Source organism: Arachis stenosperma, chromosome 2 (assembly GCF_014773155.1).
Source record: "Arachis stenosperma cultivar V10309 chromosome 2, arast.V10309.gnm1.PFL2, whole genome shotgun sequence".
In the NCBI taxonomy this organism is placed as follows: Eukaryota; Viridiplantae; Streptophyta; class Magnoliopsida; order Fabales; family Fabaceae; genus Arachis; species Arachis stenosperma.
The window spans coordinates 38,094,002-38,114,552 of NC_080378.1; the positions used below are offsets into that span (position 1 = coordinate 38,094,002).

At 40.5% G+C, this 20,551-nt stretch overlaps 2 non-coding genes across 2 annotated transcripts; one reads left to right on the forward strand and one right to left on the reverse strand.

Moving 5' to 3' along the window:
* Positions 1-5,868: 5,868 nt before the first annotated feature.
* LOC130964533 (small nucleolar RNA R71) lies at positions 5,869-5,976 on the forward strand. The gene has a single exon (XR_009080623.1). It is a non-coding gene; the product is annotated as a small nucleolar RNA R71 (small nucleolar RNA).
* Positions 5,977-17,711: 11,735 nt separating this feature from the next.
* On the reverse strand, positions 17,712-17,819 carry LOC130964616 (small nucleolar RNA R71). Its single transcript, XR_009080704.1, has one exon. It is a non-coding gene; the product is annotated as a small nucleolar RNA R71 (small nucleolar RNA).
* Positions 17,820-20,551: the final 2,732 nt, after the last annotated feature.

A 20,551-nucleotide genomic window follows, 5' to 3' on the forward strand; every position in this document is an offset into this window, starting at 1 on the left:
CAACTCCAAGAGAAGCCTCAGCTCGTGGATTGATCAAGCTCAGCCCAAGCATACACCAAGTGGGCCCGGAAGTGGATTTATGCATCAATTACTTACTCATGTAAACCCTAGGAGCTAGTTTATTATAAATAGAACTTTTTAACTAATGTATTGGAGATCTTTTGATCACTTTAGATCTGAAGAGCATCTTTGAACGCATACTTTCGAGGGCGAGCAACATTTTAAGTTTGGTGTGGTAAAAGCATAAGCTTTTTTTTGTTTTTCCATTACCAATGGCACCTAAGGCCGGAGTATCCTCTAGAAAAGGAAAAGGGAAGACAAAAGCTTCCACCTCCGAGTCATGGGAGATGGAAAGATTCATCTCCAAGAGCCATCAAGACCACTTCTATGATGTTGTGGCAAAGAAGAAGGTGATCCCTGAGGTCCCTTTCAAGCTCAAGAAGAATGAGTATCCGGAGATCCGACATGAAGTTCAAAGAAGAGGTTGGGAAGTCTTAACCAACCCCATGCAACAAGTCAGAATCTTAATGGTTCAAGAGTTCTATGCCAATGCATGGATCACTAAGAACCATGACCAAGGTATGAACCCAAGTCCAAAGAATTATCTCACAATGGTTAGGGGGAAATACTTGGATTTCAGTCCGGAAAATGTAAGGTTGGCATTCCACTTGCCTATGATGCAAGGTGATGAACGCCCCTACACTAGAAGGGTCAACTTTGATCAAAGGTTGGACCAAGTCCTTATGGACAATTGTGTGGAAGGAGCTCAGTGGAAAAGAGACTCCAAAGGCAAGCCAGTCCAACTAAGAAGACTGGACCTCAAGCCTATAGCTAGAGGATGGTTGGAGTTCATTCAACGCTCCATCATTCCTACTAGTAACCGATCTGAAGTTACTGTAGATCGGGCCATCATGATTCATAGCATCATGATTGGAGAGGAAGTAGAAGTTCATGAGGTCATCTCCAATGAAATCTACAAAATAGCCGACAAGCCCTCACCTATGGCACGGCTAGCTTTTCCTCACCTTATTTGCCATCTATGTTACTCAGCTGGAGTTATCATAGAAGGAGATGTCTCCATTGAAGAAGACAAGCCCATCACCAAGAAAAGGATGGAGCAAGCAAGAGAAGCTCCTCACGGTCCTCAAGAGGTACATGAGGAAGTTCATCATCAAGAAATCCCTGAGATACCTCAAGGGATGCACTTTCCTCCAAACAACTATTGGGAGCAACTCAACACCTCCTTAGAAGATTTAAGCCACAATGTGGAACAATTAAGGGTGGAACATCATGAGCACTCCATCATTCTCCAAGAAATAAGAGAAGATCAAAGAGCAATGAGGGAGGAGCAACAAAGGCAAGGAAGGGACATAGAAGAGCTAAAGAACATCATTGGTCCTTCAAGAAGAAGACGCTACTAGAGGTGGATTCATTCCTTGTTCTTTATTTCTTTCTGTTTTCGGTTTTTAGTATTGTGTTTATCTATGTTTTGCGTCTTTATTTCATGATCATTAGTATGTAACCATGCCTTAAAGCTATGAATAAATTCCATTAATCCTTCACTTCTCTTAAAAGAAAAATGTTTTAATTCAAAAGAAAAAGAAGTACATAAATTTTGAAAATAGCTCTTGAATTTAGTTTAATTATATTGATGTGGTGACAATACTTTTTGTTTTCTGAATGAATGCTTGAACAGTGCATATGTCTTTTGATCTTGTTGTTTATGAATGTTAAAATTGTTGGCTCTTGAAAGAATGATGAACAAAGAGAAATGTTATTGAGGATCTGAAAAATCATGAAATTGATTCTTGAAGCAAGAAAAAGCAGTGAAAAAGAAGAAGCATCCGAAAAAAAAAAAGAGTATATAGAAAAAGAAAGGAGCAGTAGAAAAAGCCAATAGCCTTTAAAACCAAAAGGCAAGGGTAAAAAGGATCCAAGGCTTTGAGCATCAATGGATAGGAGGGCCCAAGGAAATAAAATCCAGGCCTAAGCGGCTAAATCAAGCTGTCCCTAACCATGTGCTTGTGTCATGAAGGTCCAAGCAAAAAGCTTGAGACTAAGTGGTTAAAGTCGTGATCCAAGGCAAAAGAGTGTGCTTAAGAGCTCTGGACACCACTAACTGGGGACTTTAGCAAAGCTAAGTCACAATCTGAAAAGGTTCACCCAGTTATGTGTCTGTGGCATTTATGTATCCAGTGGTAATACTGGAAAACAAAGTGCTTAGGGCCACGGCCAAGACTCATAAGTAGCCGTGTTCAAGAATCAACATGCTTAACTAGGAAAATCAATAACACTATCCGAAATTCTAAGTTCCTAGAGGAGCCAATCATTCTAAACTTCAAAGGAAAAAGTGAGATGCCAAAACTGTTCAGAAGCAAAAAGCTACAAGTCCCGCTCATCTAATTATAATTAATATTCATTGATATTCTGGAATTTATAGTATATTCTCTTCTTTTTATCTTATTTGATTTTCAGTTGCTTGGGGACAAGCAACAATTTAAGTTTGGTGTTGTGATGAGCGGATAATTTATACGCTTTTTTGCATTGTTTTTAGGTAGTTTTTAGTAAGTTCAAGCTACTTTTAGGGATGTTTTCATTATTTTTTATGTTAAATTCACATTTCTGGACTTTACTATGAGTTTGTGTGTTTTTCTGTGATTTCATGTAATTTCTGGCTGAAATTGAGGGACTTGAGCAAAACTCTGAAAAAGGCTGACAAAAGGACTGCTGATGTTGTTGGAATCTGACCTCCCTGCACTCGAAATGAATTTTCTGGAGCTACAGAACTCCAATTGGCGCGCTCTCAACGGCGTTGGAAAGTAGACATCCAGGGCTTTCCAGCAATATATAATAGTCCATACTTTATTCGGAATTTGACGACGTAACTTGGCGTTAAACGCCAAGTACATGCTGCTGTCTGGAGTTAAACGCCAGAAAAACGTCATGATCCGGAGTTGAACGCCCAAAACACGTCATAACTCGGAGTTCAACTCCAAGAGAAGCCTCAGCTCGTGGATTGATCAAGCTCAGCCCAAGCATACACCAAGTGGGCCCCGGAAGTGGATTTATGCATCAATTACTTACTCATGTAAACCCTAGGAGCTAGTTTATTATAAATAGAACTTTTTAACTAATGTATTGGAGATCTTTTGATCACTTTAGATCTGAAGAGCATCTTTGAACGCATAGTTCTTAGACTATGGGGGCTGGCCATTCGGCCATGCCTGAACCTCTTACTTATGTATTTTCAACGGTGGAGTTTCTGCACACCATAGATTAAGGGTGTGGAGCTCTGCTGTACCTCAAGTATTAATGCAGTTCTATTTTCTTTTATTCAATTCTCTCTTATTCTTATTCCAAGATATTCATTCGCACCCAAGAACATGATGAATGTGATGATTAGATAACCCTCATTATCATTCTCACTTATGAACGCACGTGATTGACAACCACTTCCATTCTACATGCAACAGAGCTTGAATGTGTATCTCTTAGATTCCCCAACAGAATCTTCGTGGTATAAGTTAGATAGATGGCGGCATTCATGAGGATCCGGAAAGTCTAAACCTTGTCTATGGTATTCCGAGTAGGATTCTGGGATTGAATGACTGTGACGAGCTTCAAACTCCTGAAGGCTGGGCGTGATGACAAGCGCAAAAGAATCAATGGATTCTATTCCAACCTGATTGAGAACCGACAGATGATTAGCCATGCGAGTGACAGCCGCAGAGGACCATTTTCACTGAGAGGATGGGATGTAGCCACTGACAGCGGTGATGCCCTACATACAGCTTGCCATGGAAAGGATTAAGAAGGATTGAGTTGAAGCAGTAGGAGAGCAGGCGTCCTTGAGCCTTACAGTACCTCCATATGCTTATCTGAAATTCCCACCAATGAATCTGCATAAGTATTCTATCCCTTTTATTATTTCTCTTTTATTCTTAATTTTCGAAACCATAAACAAATTTAATCTGCCTAACTGAGATTTACAAGGTGACCATAGCCTGCTTCATACCAACAATCTCTGTGGGATCGACCCTTACTCACGTAAGGTTTATTACTTGGACGACCCAGTACACTTGCTGGTTAGTTGAACGGAGTTGTGAATTCAACTGCTGCCATAATAATGATTTCATCCAAAAATAGTTAGAACATTGATCACAATTTTGTCCACCAATTGTCAGTAGCTTGACAGAGGGCTCTCATGGAGCCTCACAAATGCTCAGAGCAATGTTGGAACCTCCCAACACCAAACTTAGAGTTTGGTTGTGGCCTCCCAACACCAAACTTAGAGTTTGACTGTGGGGGCTCTGTTTGGCTTTGATTTGAGAGAAGCTCTTCATGCTTCCTCTCCATGGTGACAGAGGGACATCCTTGAGCCTTAAACACAAAGGATTCTTCATTCACTTGAATGATCAGTTCACCTCCATCAACATCAATCACAGCCTTTGCTGTGGTTAGGAAGGGTCTGCCAAGGATGATAGATTCATCCATGCACTTCCCAGTCCCTAGGACTATGAAATCAGTAGGGATGTAATGGTTTTCAATCTTCACCAAAACATCCTCTACAAGTCCATAAGCTTGTTTTCTTGAATTGTCTGCCATCTCTAGTGAGATTCTTGCAGCTTGTACCTCAGAGATCCCTAGCTTCTCCATTACAGAGAGAGGCATGAGGTTTACACTTGACCCTAAGTCACACAGAGCCTTCTTGAAGGTCATGATGCCTATGGTACAAGGTATTGAGAACTTCCCAGGATCTTGTCTCTTTTGAGGTAATTTCTGCCTAGATAAGTCATCCAGTTCTTTGGTGAGCAAAGGAGGTTTGTTCTCCCAAGTCTCATTTCCAAATAACTTGTCATTTAGCTTCATGATTGCTCCAAGGTATTTAGCAACTTGCTCTTCAGTGACATACTCATCCTCTTCAGAGGAAGAATACTCATCAGAGCTCATGAAAGGCAGAAGCAAGTCCAATGGAATCTCTATGGTCCCATTTTGAGCCTCAGATTCCCATGGTTCCTCATTGGGGAACTCAGTAGAGGTCAGTGCACGCCCATTGAGGTCTTCCTCAGTGGCGTTTACTTCCTCTCTTTCCTCTCCAAATTCGGCCATGTTGATGGCCTTGCACTCTCCTTTTGGATTTTCTTCTGTATTGCTTGGAAGAGTACTAGGAGGGAGTTCAGTAACTTTCTTGCTCAGCTGTCCCACTTGTGCCTCCAAATTCCTAATGGAGGACCTTGTTTCAGTTATGAAACTTTGAGTGGTTTTGATTAGATCAGAGACCATGGTTGCTAAGTCAGAGGGGTTTTGCTTAGAATTCTCTGTCTGTTGCTGAGAAGATGATGGAAAAGGCTTGCCATTGCTAAACCTGTTTCTTCCATCATTATTGTTGTTGAAACCTTGTTGAGGTCTCTGTTGATCCTTCCATGAGAAATTTGGATGATTTCTCCATGAAGAATTATAGGTGTTTCCATAGGGTTCTCCTAGGTAATTCACCTCTTCCATTGAAGGGTTCTCAGGATCATAGGCTTCTTCTTCAAATGAAGCATCCTTAGTACTGCTTGGTGCATTTTGCATTCCAGACAGACTTTGAGAAATCAAATTGACTTGTTGAGTCAATATTTTATTCTGAGCCAATATGGCATTCAGAGTATCAATCTCAAGAACTCCTTTCTTCTGATTAGTCCCATTGTTCACAGGATTCCTTTCAGAAGTGTACATGAATTGGTTATTTGCAACCATTTCAATTAGCTCTTGAGCTTCTGTAGGCGTCTTCTTCAGATGAAGAGATCCTCCAACAGAGCTATCCAAAGACATCTTGGATAGTTCAGAGAGACCATCATAGAAAATACCTATGCTGCTCCATTCAGAAAGCATATCAGATGGACATTTTCTGATCAATTGTTTGTATCTTTCCCAAGCTTCATAGAGGGATTCTCCATCCTTCTGTCTGAAGGTTTGGACTTCCACTCTAAGCTTACTCAATTTTTGAGGTGGAAAAAATTTTGCCAAGAAGGCATTGACTAGCTTTTCCCATGAGTCCAGGCTTTCTTTAGGTTGTGAGTCCAACCATGTCCTAGCTCTGTCTCTTACAGCAAAAAGGAATAGCATAAGTCTGTAGACCTCAGGGTCAACCCCATTAGTCTTGACAGTGTCACATATTTGCAAGAATTCAGCTAAGAACTGATGAGGATCTTCCAATGGAAGTCCATGGAACTTGCAATTCTGTTGCATTAGAGAAACTAATTGAGGCTTTAAGCTCAAAGTTGTTTGCTCCAATGGCAGGGATAGAGATGCTTCTCCCATAGAAGTCGGGAGTAGGTGCAGTAAAGTCACCCAGCACCTTCCTTGCATTGTTTGCATTATTGTTGTTTTCGGCTGCCATGTCTTCTTCTTTGAAGATTTCTGTTAGGTCCTCTACAGAGAGTTGTGCCTTAGCTTCTCTTAGCTTTCGCTTCAAGGTCCTTTCAGGTTCAGGGTCAGCTTCAACAAGAATGCCTTTGTCTTTGTTCCTGCTCATATGAAAGAGAAGAGAACAAGAAAATATGGAATCCTCTATGTCACAGTATAGAGATTCCTTGAGGTGTCAGAGGAAAAGAAAAATAGAAGGAAGAGGTAGAAGAATTCGAACTTTAATCAGATAGAGTTCGAATTGTGCATTGAGAAGGAGTAGTACTCCATAAATAGAAGGATGTGAGAAGAGAGGAAGAAATTTTCGAAAATTAAGTTAAAAAGATTTTAAAAACATTTTGAAAAACTTTAATTGATTTTCGAAAACCAAGAGTGCGAAAGAAATCAAGTGATTTTTGAAAAAGATTTTGAATTTAGAAATCAAAAAGATATGATTGAAAACTATTTTGAAAAAGATGTGATTAAAAAGATTTGATTGAAAAGTTATGGTTTTTAAAAAGATATGATTGAAAAGATATGATTTGAAAACAATTTAAAAAGATTTGATTTTAAAAATTAATGACTTGCCTAACAAGAAAAGATATGATTCAAACATTAAACCTTTCTCAACAGAAAAGGCAACATACTTGAAATGTTGAATCAAATCATTAATTGATAGCAAGTATCTTTGAAAAAGGAAAGAAATTGATTTTGAAAACATTTGATTGAAAAGATATGATTTGAAAAAGATTTGATTTTGAAAAACTTTGAAAACTTGAAAAAAATTGATTTGAAAACAGAATCTTCCCTCTTGTGCCATCCTGGCGTTAAACGCCCAGAATGGTGCACATTCTGGCATTTAACGCCCAATGCACTACCTTTTTGGGCGTTAAACGCCCAACCAAGCACCCTGGCTGGCGTTTAAACGCCAGTCTGTCCTTCTTCACTGGGCGTTTTGAACGCCCAGCTTTTTCTGTGTAATTCCTCTGCTGCATGTTCTGAATCTTCAGTTCCCTGTACTATTGACTTGAAAATAGAACCAAGATCAAATAAACAATGCATGCAAGACACCAAACTTAAAATTAGACACTAGACTCAAACAAGAAACATAAAATATTTTTTTGGTTTTTATGATTTTGAAATTTTTTTGGATTTTTCGAAAATTATATGGAAATAGAAAATGAAGGTTTCAGAATTCTCAATTTGGATTCCAGGAATCATTGCAATGCTAGTCTAAGACTTCGGTCCAGGAATTAGACATGGCTTCACAGCCAGCCAAGCTTTCAAAGAAAGCTTCGGTCCAAAACACTAGACATGGCCAATGGCCAGCCAAGCCTTAGCAGATCATTGCTCCAATAGCCCGATTGATAGAAATCAACAAGCTCTTGTGATGATAAGTTGAAACCTCGGTCCAATAAGATTAGACATGGCTTCTCAGCCAGCCAGATTTCAACAGATCATCATGAAACTCTAGAACTCATTCTTAAGAATTCTGAAAAATACCTAATCTAAGCAACAAGATGAACCGTCAGTTGTCCATACTCGAAACAATCCCCGGCAACGGCGCCAAAAACTTGGTGTGCGAAATTGTGATCACTACTTTTCACAACTCAATTAATCCCTAGTAATGGCCCCAAAGACTTGGTGCTCAATACCATGGCATAAACACAACTTTGCACAACTAACCAGCAAGTGCACTGGGTCGTCCAAGTAATAAACCTTACGCGAGTAAGGGTCGATCCCACGGAGATTGTTGGTATGAAGCAAGCTATGGTCACCTTGTAAATCTTAGTCAGGCAGACTCAAATGGGTATAGATGATATATGAATAAAACATAAAGATAAAGATAGAGATACTTATGTATATCATTGGTGAGAGCTTCAGATAAGCGTATGAAGATGCTTGTCCCTTTCGTCTCTCTGCTTTCCTACTGTCTTCATCCAATCCTTCTTACTCCTTTCCATGGCAAGCTTATGCAAGGGTTTCACCGTTGTTAGTGGCTACCTCCCATCCTCTCAGTGGAAATGTTCAACGCACCCTGTCACGGCACGGCTATCCATCTGTCGGTTCTCGATCAGGCCGGAATAGAATCCAGTGATTCTTTTGCGTCTGTCACTAACGCCCCGCCCTCAGGAGTTTGAAGCACGTCACAGTCTTTCAATCATTGAATCCTACTCAGAATACCACAGACAAGGTTAGACCTTCCGGATTCTCTTGAATGTCGCCATCAGTTCTTGCCTATACCACGAAGACTCTGATCTCACGGAATGGCTGGCTCGTTTGTCAGGCGAGCACTCGGTTGTTAGGCGATCAACCATGCATCGTGTATCAGGAATCCAAGAGATATTCACCCAATCTAAGGTAGAACGGAGGTGGTTGTCAGTCACACGTTCATAGGTGAGAATGATGATGAGTGTCACGGATCATCACATTCATCAAGTTGAAGAACAAGTGATATCTTGGAACAAGAACAAGCGGAATTGAATAGAAGAACAATAGTAATTGCATTAATCATGAAGAAGGTGATGATCCGTGACACTCATCACCTTCCTCAGATCCATGAACGTGTGCCTGACAACCACCTGCGTTCTACATCAGATTGAATGAGCTTCTCTTAGATTCCTTAATCAGAATCTTCGTGGTATAAGCTAGAATTGATGGCGGCCACTTTTGAGGATCCGGAAGGTCTAAACTTTGTCTGTGGTATTCCAAGTAGGATTCAAGGATTGAATGGCTGTGACGAGCTTCAAACTCACGATTGCTGGGCGTGATGACAAACGCAAAAGGATCAATGGATCCTATTCCAACATGATCGAGAACCAACAGCTGATTAGCAGTGCTGTGACAGAGCATTTGGACCATTTTCACTGAGAGGATGGGAGGTAGCCACTGATGATGGTGACACCCTACATACAGCTTGCCATGGAAGGAGCCTTGCGTGTGGAAAAGGATTTCAAGGAAGAGTTGAAGTCAGAGGACAAAGCATCTCCAAAATCCCAACATGTTCTTCATTAATAAAGTAACAATTACTTATTCCAAACACTTTTACTTCTTACAATTAAATCCAAATAACCTTATTGACATCCTGACTAAGATTAATAAAATAAACATAGATTGCTTCGAACCAATAATCTCCGTGGGATCGACCCTTACTCACGTAAGGTATTACTTGGACGACCCAGTGCACTTGCTGGTTAGTTGTACAGATTGTAAATTCGTGCACCAAACACAAAGTAATGTGAAAAATGATTCTGATTTCTAAAAAATATCAATTGTGAAGTCATACAAGTATATATATATATATATATATAATCTGCCACTGATGCATAATGCCTAATATCTCCCCTCAAATTGGAGCATATAACTTGTATATTCCCAATTTGGACATGAGGAAACGAAACTGAGGTGCTGGAAGAGCCTTGGTGAACACATCAGCCAGCTGATGTTTGCTTGGTACATGCACGAGTTTGACAGTTCCTACTGCAACCTTTTTCCTGATGAAGTGACAGTCAATTTCTACATGATTGGAACGCTCATGCAGTGTTGGATTTGTGGCCATTTGGATAGCAGAAATATTGTCACAAAATAACATGGCAGAGTTGACTTCAATATCATGAATTTGAAGAGTGCAATGATAGAGAAAATCTCACATGATGCATTTGCCAACGCCCGATACTCAGCTTCCGTAGAGCTTCGAGAAACCAGATCTTGCTTCTTGCTTTTCCAGGATACAAGGGAATCTCCCAAAAAGGTGCAATAACCCATAGTTGATCTGCGAGTGTCAACGTAGCTGCCCCAGTCAACGTCAGCATATAGTGAGATGTTGAACTTTTAATTTGCTGAGAAACGAATCCTTTGCCCAGGGGATGCTTTCAAATAGAGCAAGACGTAATGAACAGCATTTAAATGTGGCATTCTTGGAGTAGACATGTACTGTGCAAGCTTTACAACAACGAAAGTGATGTCTGATCTGGATATAGTGAGGTACATTAACCTCCCAACAAGTTTGCGATAGGTAGACGGGTCTGGTACTGGCTCACCCTCTGCAGCTCGAAGCTTGAGGTTAGCTTCCATGGGTATATTTGCGGGCTTACAATCGACATAACCCGTATCTTTCAAAAGAGAAAGAGTATATTTTTGTTGGCATAAGGAGATGCCGTGCTGCGATCTCGCCAACTCCAAACCCATGAAAAAGTTTGAGGTCAGCCAATATCTTTAACTTGAAGATAGCTTGAAGACTGTCCTTCACGGCATTCACGGATGCTTGTGTTAGCCCAGCTATGATGATATCATCAACATACACAATCAAGAATATAGTTGAATCACCACTACTGGTGCACAAATCCCAACACTCCATATAGCTGTACCAGCAAGTACACTGGGTCGTCCATGTAATACCTGAGTGAGTCAGGGTCGATCCCACGAAGATTGTGGTTTGAAGCAAGCTATGGTTATCTTGCAAGTCTTAGTCAGGCGAAATCAGAAGGTTGTTGGATTGAGGCTTAATTTCATTAAAGGAATATTGGATAAATTACTTTTTATATTAGAATGGAATAAATGATAAGAATATGGTTAAGGATCGGAGTTGCTTTGTCTTTCTGAATTAACTCTGGCATTACAGTATCCTTTGCTTATGAAGTAGCCTTGTTTACATTGCTTGAAGCCGTGGTCAGTGAGGGTTGTACAAAATTTCGTAAACCATTGTCTCGAAGCTTGTCTTAAACCATAGAGGGACCTAGTTAGTTTGCAAACCAAACCTTGATGTGCTGTGGATGACTGAGAGGCAAGTCCATATACACCTCCTCATTCAATTCTCCCTTGAGGAAGGCATTGTTAATGTCTAATTGAAAGATGCTCCAATTCTTTACGGCAGCAATGGTAAGTAGGACGCTTACTGTTGTTATTTTTGCCACGGGGCTAAAAGTATCTCTGAAATCCATCCCAACTTGTTGGGTGTACCCCTTTGCATCCAACCGTACCTTGTACCTCTCAAGAGAGCCATCGGCTTTCGTTTTATCCTTGTAAACCTATCGACAACCAATTGCACATTTACCTTCAGGTAGGGGTAGCAGTTCCCAGGTGTTGTTAGCCTCAAGTGCATCTAATTCATATTGCATAGCTCATCTTAATTCGGAGAAGTGTACTGCCTGATGGTAAAATTGTGGTTTGGATATGGCATTAGCTTGGGGTAAGGAAGTGGTGATAATTTGAACTAAGTCTATGATTTCTGACGTAGTAGGAAAGAGGGTAGGGCGTGTTGGTAAGGCATACATAGTTAGTGAGGTGTGGTGGAGGGTGATAGGTTCTAGAGGATTTTCGGGGTAGGGATGGGGTTGAAGGAATGTTGGAAGTAGTAACTGGTGCTATAGAAGGTTGGGTAGGCATTGGAATTGGAGAGGAATCTTTGGGTGTAAGGTCTTGTGCTGGGGTAGGTAAGACAAAATCTGCAAACAAGTCTTTATGGAGTTGAAGGTGTGGGAAATTGCTAAAGGGCATGACATGTTCATGGAAAATCACATCTTTGGAGACAAAAATCTGTGTGGTCTCAAGGTTGTATAGTTTGTAACCCTTGTATCCAAGGGGATAGCCACGGAAGACTAATAGAACTGCCCTAGGTCAGAACTTGGTTGTGGAACTCGAATTAGTTGCTATATAGGCTAAACAGCCAAAATTTCTTAAACCATCATAGTTGGGGGCTTTGTTGAATAGTAGCTCGAATGGAGACTTCAGGTTTAGGAAGGGACTTGAGGTTCTAATGATGAGAAAGGCAGCAGTGGTGATGCACTCTCCCCAAAAAAACACGGGCAGTTTAACTTGAAAGTAGAGAGCTCGAGCCACATTAAGAAGGTGTTGGTGTTTGATACATGAAAACTTGTCTCTCAACAAATTTCCACCGGTAAGTGCACCAGATTGTCGTCAAGTAAAAACTCACAGTAGAGTGAGGTCGAATCCCACAGGGATTGGTTGGTTAATCAACTTTAATTAGAGAATTATTCTAGTTTAACTGAATCAGAATTTGAATTTAGGTTGCAGAATGTAAATTGGCGGAAAACTTAAAGTGCAAGAAATATAAATAACTGAATGTAAATAATAGGAATTAAATGGCAGAAGGGAAATTGCAGGGAATTAAAGTGTAAAAGCTTAAATTGCAAGAAATTAAATGGGAATGGGGGTTGTTAAGCATAAATGTAACAGCAGAATTAAGAGAATGGGTGAGATCAGAAATGGGAAGCTCATTAGGGTCAGGAGATGTTATAATCCTCCGAATCAAGTTCATTTTAATTTCTTCCTTAATCAATGCATTCATTGATCTCCTTGGCAATCTTAAATGATTGGATCCCAATTTCTTGGCAATACAATCTCTCTAAGCTTGAACAATTGCCCAATTCCTTGATTTAATTGCTCATGGGAAGAGATGAAGTATGGTCACTGATTATACCACACACATTCATAGATCAAAGTGTTGGTAGGATTACATGTCACGATATCCATCCAAACCCCAACCTAATCCAATGTGAAAAAGATTTCAAGCATGATTCTGTGATTTCTCTTCCAAGCCTATCACAAAACCCAATTACATCCAATTTCTCTCCCAAGACAATTGAATGATTGAATGAAGAACAAAATCTTTCTAGTAGACCAAGAGAAAAAACAGAAGAAGAAGAAGAAGAATGAAAACTAGTATTGATCCATTGAATCACAACAGAGCTCCCTAACCCAATGAAGGTGAGTTTAGTTGTTCATAGCTCAATTCAAACGGAGAGAAAGAAAGTGCAGAAAAATAAAGATGAAGAATAAAAACCAAAATTGAAAACTACAAAGTTCATAAATGAAAATTACAAATTAAAACTAAACTACTACTAAGGAAAGAACGAAAAGTGTGTGAGGGGAGGGAGTCTGAAGACCCCTCTCTGGTGTGTTTTCTAACTTAAACTCTAAGCTATTTATACACTTTCTTCATTGGGTCTTCCAGTCTTGGATGTGGGTCTTGGCCTTTTGTTGAAGCAGATTGAAGTGGATCTCGGTCATGTAGAGGAGAGAGGTGCTCAATTGCATAGTTCTAGTATCAACGTTTGGGTCAACGTTTTTAAGCAAACGTTGGGTCAAACGTTCTTTTAAAGAAAATGGATTCTGGGTGTTTCAAGCAACGTTTGACTCAACGTTGGGGCACCAACGTTCACTTGTTCACGTGTCTGCGTGGCCCATGCGTACGCGTGAATGGGCAAATTTTCCATTCTACGCGTATGCGTTTCATATGCATGCGCGAGGTTGGAACAAAAATGCACATCCACACGTACGCATCATCAACACGTACGCGTCACTACAAATTCCCCAACTCCAGGTTTTGAATAATTATCGCAAATGTTGGACTCAGCGTTGGCTTAGAAACTCTCCCTCCAACGTTGGTCTACCCACACGTGCGCGTCATCCACGAGTACACGTAGATTGTTTGCTTCAATTTCCAGAAAGCAAAACGTTGGGGGTAACATCGGTGTACCAACGTTCCCACCAACATTGGCACCAGAACTTTTCAGAGCTTTCCATTTCCCTTCCTCCAATGTTTGAGGCAACGTTGGTGAGCCAACTTTGGCCACCAACGTTGCTTGCTCTGCTTCTTCTCTACCCTTTCTTTGCTTCTTCTTACCTATCATCAACCAAACAAAATACATCAAAGTATTGCCATAATCACAAGATAATGCATCATTCATAGCATCAAACAATTCTTGCATAAATCTCATGAAAATACACATAATTAACAATGTTTGATTAAATCAAGACATTGATGAGCGGATAATTTGTACGCTTTTTGGCATTGTTTTTAGTATGTTTTTAGTATATTTAGTTGAGTTTTTAGTATATTTTTATTAGTTTTTAGTTAAAATTCACTTTTCTGGACTTTACTATGAGTTTGTGTGTTTTTCTGTGATTTCAGGTATTTTCTGGCTGAAATTGAGGGACCTGAGCAAAAATCTGATTCAGAGACTGAAAAGGACTGCAGATGCTGTTGGATTCTGACCTCCCTGCACTCGAAGTGGATTTTCTGGAGCTACAGAAGCCCAATTGGCGCGCTATCAACGGCGTTGGAAAGTAGACATCCTGGGCTTTCCAGCAATATATGATAGTCTATACTTTGCCCAAGATTTGATGGCCCAAACCGGCGTTCAAAGTCACCTTCAGGTTTCCCAGTGTTAAACGCCGGAACTGGCACCTAAATGGGAGTTAAACGCCCAAACTGGCACAAAAGCTGGCGTTTAACTCCAAGAAGAGTCTCTACACGAAAAATGCTTCATTGCTCAGCCCAAGCACACACCAAGTGGGCCCGGAAGTGGATTTTTATGTCATTTACTCATCTTTGTAATCCTTAGGCTACTAGTTCCCTATAAGTAGGACCTTTTACTATTGTATTTTCATCTTTCAATCTTAGAAGCTTTTGATCATGTTTTTATGATTGAACCCTCTTTGGGAGGCTGGTCTCACGGCCATGCCTAGACCTTGTTCTTATGTATTTTCAACGGTGGAGTTTCTACACACCATAGATTAAGGTGTGGAGCTCTGCTGTACCTCGAGTATTAATGCAATTACTATTGTTCTTCTATTCAATTCCGCTTGTTCTTTGTCCAAGATATCACTTGTTCTTCAACTTGATGAATGTGATGATCCGTGACACTCATCATCATTCTCACTCATGAACAAAGTGACTGACAACCACACTTGTTCTACAAGCATATGAGGCTCTAGTGTTTATCTCTTGGATTCCTGATACACGATGCATGGTTGATCGCCTGACAACCGAGTGCTCGCCTGACAAACGAGCCAGCCATTCCGTGAGATCAGAGTCTTCGTGGTATAGGCAAGAACTGATGGCGGCATTCAAGAGAATCCGGAAGGTCTAACCTTGTCTGTGGTATTCTAAGTAGGATTCAATGATTGAATGACTGTGACGTGCTTCAAACTCCTGAAGGCGGGGCGTTAGTGACAGACGCAAAAGAATCACTGGATTCTATTCCGGCCTGATTGAGAACCGACAGATGGATAGCCGTGCCGTGACAGGGTGCGTTGAACATTTCCAATGAGAGGATGGGAGGTAGCCACTGACAACGGTGAAACCCTTGCATAAGCTTGCCATAGAAAGGAGTAAGAAGGATTGGATGAAGACAGTAGGAAAGCAGAGAGACGGAAGGGAAAGCATCTTCATACGCTTATCTGAAGCTCTCATCAATGATATACATAAGTATCTCTATCTTTATCTCTATGTTTTATTCATATATCATCTATACCCATTTGAGTCTGCCTGACTAAGATTTACAAGGTGACCATAGCTTGCTTCATACCGACAATCTCCGTGGGATCGACCCTTACTCACGTAAGGTATTACTTGGACGACCCAGTGCACTTGCTGGTTAGTTGTGCAAAGTTGTGTAGTGAATCACAATTTCGCGCACCAAGTTTTTGGCGCCGTTGCCGGGGATTGTTTCGAGTATGGACAACTGACGGTTCATCTTGTTGCTTAGATTAGGTATTTTTTTCAGAGTTCTTAAGAATGAATTCTAATGTTTCAAGGTGATGTTCTTATCATCACCAAGGCTGATTGATCCTCATCAATTTAGCTCTTGAATGCAATGTCCTGCTGAAGCTTGGCTAGCCATGTCTAATTCCTTTAGACTAAAGCTTTAGACTAACATTGCATGATTCCTGGAATTCTCATTAAGAATTTTGATATCTTTATTTCCTTTTCCACTTAAATTTTCGAAAAATTCAAAAAAAATTTCAAAATCATAAAAACCAAAAATATTTTATGTTTCTTGTTTGAGTCCAGTGTCTAATTTTAAGTTTGGTGTCTTGCATGCATTGTTTATTTGATCTTGGTTCTATTTTCAAGTCAATAGTACAGGGAACTGAAGATTCAAAATATGCAGCAGAGGAATTACACAGAAAAAGCTAGGCGTTCAAAACGCCCAGTGAAGAAGGACAGACTGGCGTTTAAACGCCAGCCAGGGTGCTTGGTTGGGCGTTTAACGCCCAAAAAGGTAGTACACTGGGCGTTAAACGCCAGAATGTGCACCATTCTGGGCGTTTAACGCCAGGATGGCACAAGAGGGAAGATTTTGTTTTCAAATCAATTTTTTTTCAAGTTTTCAAAGTTTTTCAAAATCAAATCTTTTTCAAATCATATCTTTTCAATCAAATCTTTTTCAAAATCAATTTCTTTCCTTTTTCAAAGATACTTGCTAACAATTAATGATTTGATTGAACAATTCAAGTATGTTGCCTTTTCTGTTGAGAAAGGTTTAATGTTTGAATCATATCTTTTCTTGTTAGGCAAGTCATTAATTTTTAAAATCAAATCTTTTTAAAATTGTTTTCAAATCATATCTTTTCAATCATATCTTTTTAAAACCATAACTTTTCAATCATATCTTTTTAATCACATCTTTTTCAAAATAGTTTTCAATCATATCTTTTTAATTTCTAATTTCAAAATCTTTTTCAAAAATTACTTGATTTCTTTCCCACTCTTGGTTTTCGAAAATCAATTAAAAGTTTTTCAAAATGTTTTTTTTTAAAATCTTTTTAACATAATTTTCGAAATTTCTTCCCCTCTTCTCACATCCTTCCATTTATGGAGTACCACTCCTCCTCAATACACCATTCGAACTCTATCTGACTAAGTTCGAATTCTTCTACCTCTTCCTTCTAATTTTCTTTTTCTCTGACACCTCAAGGAATCTCTATACTGTGACATAAAGGATTCTACATTTTCTTGTTCTCTTCTCTTTCATATGAGCAGGAACAAAGACAAAGGCATTCTTGTTGAAGCTGACCCTGAACCTGAAAGGACCTTGAAGCGAAAGCTAAGAGAAGCTAAGGCACAACTCTCTGTAGAGGACCTAACAAAAATCTTCAAAGAAGAAGAACCCATGGCAGCCGAAAATAACAACAATGCCAACAATGCAAGGAAGGTGCTTGGTGACTTTACTGCACCTACTCCCGACTTCTGTGGGAGAAGCATCTCTATCCCTGCCATTGGAGCAAACAACTTTGAGCTTAAGCCTCAATTAGTTTCTCTAATGCAACAGAATTGCAAGTTCCATGGACTTCCATTGGAAGATCCTCATCAATTCTTAGCTGAATTCTTGCAAATCTGTGACACTGTCAAGACTAATGGAGTTGACCCTGAGGTCTACAGACTAATGCTATTCCCTTTTGCTGTAAGAGACAGAGCTAGGACATGGTTGGACTCTCAACCTAAAGAAAGCCTGGACTCTTGGGAAAAGCTAGTCAATGCCTTCTTGGCAAAGTTCTTTCCACCTCAAAAATTGAGTAAGCTTAGAGTGGAAGTCCAAACCTTCAGACAGAAGGATGGAGAATCCCTCTATGAAGCTTGGGAAAGATACAAACAATTAATCAGAAAGTGTCCCTCAGACATGCTTTCTGAATGGAGCATCATAGGTATTTTCTATGATGGTCTCTTTGAACTATCCAAGATGTCTTTGGATAGCTCTGCTGGAGGATCTCTTCATTTGAAGAAGACGCCTGCAGAAGCTCAAGAGCTCATTGAAATGGTTGCAAATAACCAATTCATGTACACTTCTGAAAGGAATCCTGTGAACAATAGGACAAATCAGAAGAAAGGAGTTCTTGAGATTGATACTCTGAATGCCATATTGGCTCAGAACAAAATATTGACTCAACAAGTCAATTTGATTTCTCAAAGTCTGTCTGGAATGCAAAATGCACCAAGCAGTACTAAGGATGCTTCATCTGAAGAAGAAGCTTATGATCCTGAGAACCCTTCAATGGAAGAGGTGAATTACCTAGGAGAACCCTATGGAAACACCTATAATTCTTCATGGAGAAATCACCCAAATTTCTCATAGAAGGATCAACAGAGACCTCAACAAGGTTTCAACAACAATAATGGTGGAAGAAACAGGTTTAGCAATAGCAAGCCTTTTTCATCATCTTCTCAGCAACAGACAGAGAATTCTAAGCAAAACACCTCTGACTTAGCAACCATGGTCTCTGATCTAATCAAAACCACTCAAAGTTTCATGACTGAAACAAGATCCTCCATTAGGAATTTGGAGGCACAAGTGGGACAGCTGAGCAAGAAAGTTACTGAACTCCCTCCTAGTACTCTCCCAAGCAATACAGAAGAAAACCCAAAAGGAGAGTGCAAGGCCATAAGCATGGCCGAATTTGGAGAGGAAGGAGAGGAAGTGAACGCCACTGAGGAAGACCTCAATGGGCGTGCACTAGCCTCCACTGAGTTCCCCAATGAGGAACCATGGGAATCTGAGGCTCAAAATGAGACCATAGAGATTCCATTGGACTTACTTCTGCCATTCATGAGCTCTGATGAGTATTCCTCCTCTAAAGAGGATGAGTATGTCACTGAAGAGCAAGTTGCTAAATACCTTGGAGCAATCATGAAGCTAAATGACAAGTTATTTGGAAATGAGACTTGGGAGAACGAACCTCCATTGCTCACCAAAGAACTGGATGACTTGTCTAGGCAGAAATTACCTCAAAAGAGACAAGATCCTGGGAAGTTTTTAATACCTTGTACCATAGGCACAATGACCTTCAAGAAGGCTCTGTGTGACTTAGGGTCAAGTGTAAACCTCATGCCTCTCTCTGTAATGGAGAAGCTAGGGATCTTTGAGGTGCAAGCTGCAAGAATCTCATTAGAGATGGCAGACAATTCAAGAAAACAAGCTTATGGACTTGTAGAGGATGTTTTGGTGAAGATTGAAGACCATTACATCCCTGCTGATTTCATAGTCCTAGAGACTGGGAAGTGCATGGATGAATCTATCATCCTTGGCAGACCCTTCCTAGCCACAGCAAAGGCTGTGATTGATGTTGATGGAGGTGAACTGATCATTCAAGTGAATGACAAATCCTATGTGTTTAAGGCTCAAGGATATCCCTCTATCACCATGGAGAGGAAGTATGAAGAGCTTCTCTCAAATCAGAGTCAAACAGAGCCCCCACAGTCAAACTCTAAGTTTGGTTTTGGGAGGCCACAACCAAACTCTAAGTTTGGTGTTGAACCCCCACATTCAAACTCTAAGTTTGGTGTTGGGAGGTTCCAACATTGCTCTGAGTATCTGTGAGGCTCCATGAGAGCCCTCTGTCAAGCTACTGACATTAAAAGAAGCGCTTGTTGGGAGGCAACCCAATGATTATATTTTATCTATTTTCCTTTGTTATTTTATGTTTTTTGTAGGTTGATGATCATAAGAAGTCACAAAATCAATTGAAAAAGCAAAAACAGAATGAAAAACAGGAAGAAAAACAGCACACCCTGGAGGAGAACTTGCTGGCGTTTAAACGCCAGTGAGGCTAGCAGTTGGGCGTTTAACGCCCAGTCTGGCACCATTCTGGGCGTTTAACGCCAGAAAGGGGCACCAGACTGGCGTTAAACGCCAGGAAAGGGCAAGAACCTGGCGTTAAACGCCAGAAATGGGCACCAGCCCGGCGTTTAACGCCAGAATTGGCTCAAAACGTGATTTTGCATGCCATTTGGTGCAGGGATGACTTTTCCTTGACACCTCAGGATCTGTGGACCCCACAGGATCCCCACCAACCCACCACTCTCTCTCTTCTTCTTCACCCATTCACCAATCACCTCAATACCTCTTCCCCAAAAACCCTTCACCTATCAAAACCCATCTTTCTCTTCACCACTCACATCCATCCTTCATAAAACCCCAGCTACCTCACCTTTCAAATTCAAACCACTTACCCTCCCAAACCCACCCATACATGACCGAACCATGAGCCCCCCCTCTCCTATATAAACCCTTCTTCACCCCTTCATTTTCACACAACCTAAACACCACTTCTCCCCCTCTTTGGCCGAACACAAAGCCATTCCCTTCTTCCTCATTTCTTCTTCTTCTACTCTCTTCTTTCTTCTTTTGCTCGAGGACGAGCAAACCTTTTAAGTTTGGTGTGGTAAAAGCATTGCTTTTTGTTTTTCCATAACCATTTATGGCATCCAAGGCCGGAGAAACCTCTAGAAAGAGGAAAGGGAAGGCAAAAGCTTCCACCTCCGAGTCATGGGAGATGGAGAGATTCATCTCAAGGGTGCATCAAGACCACTTCTATGAAGTTGTGGCCTTGAAGAAGGTGATTCCCGAGGTCCCTTTTTCAC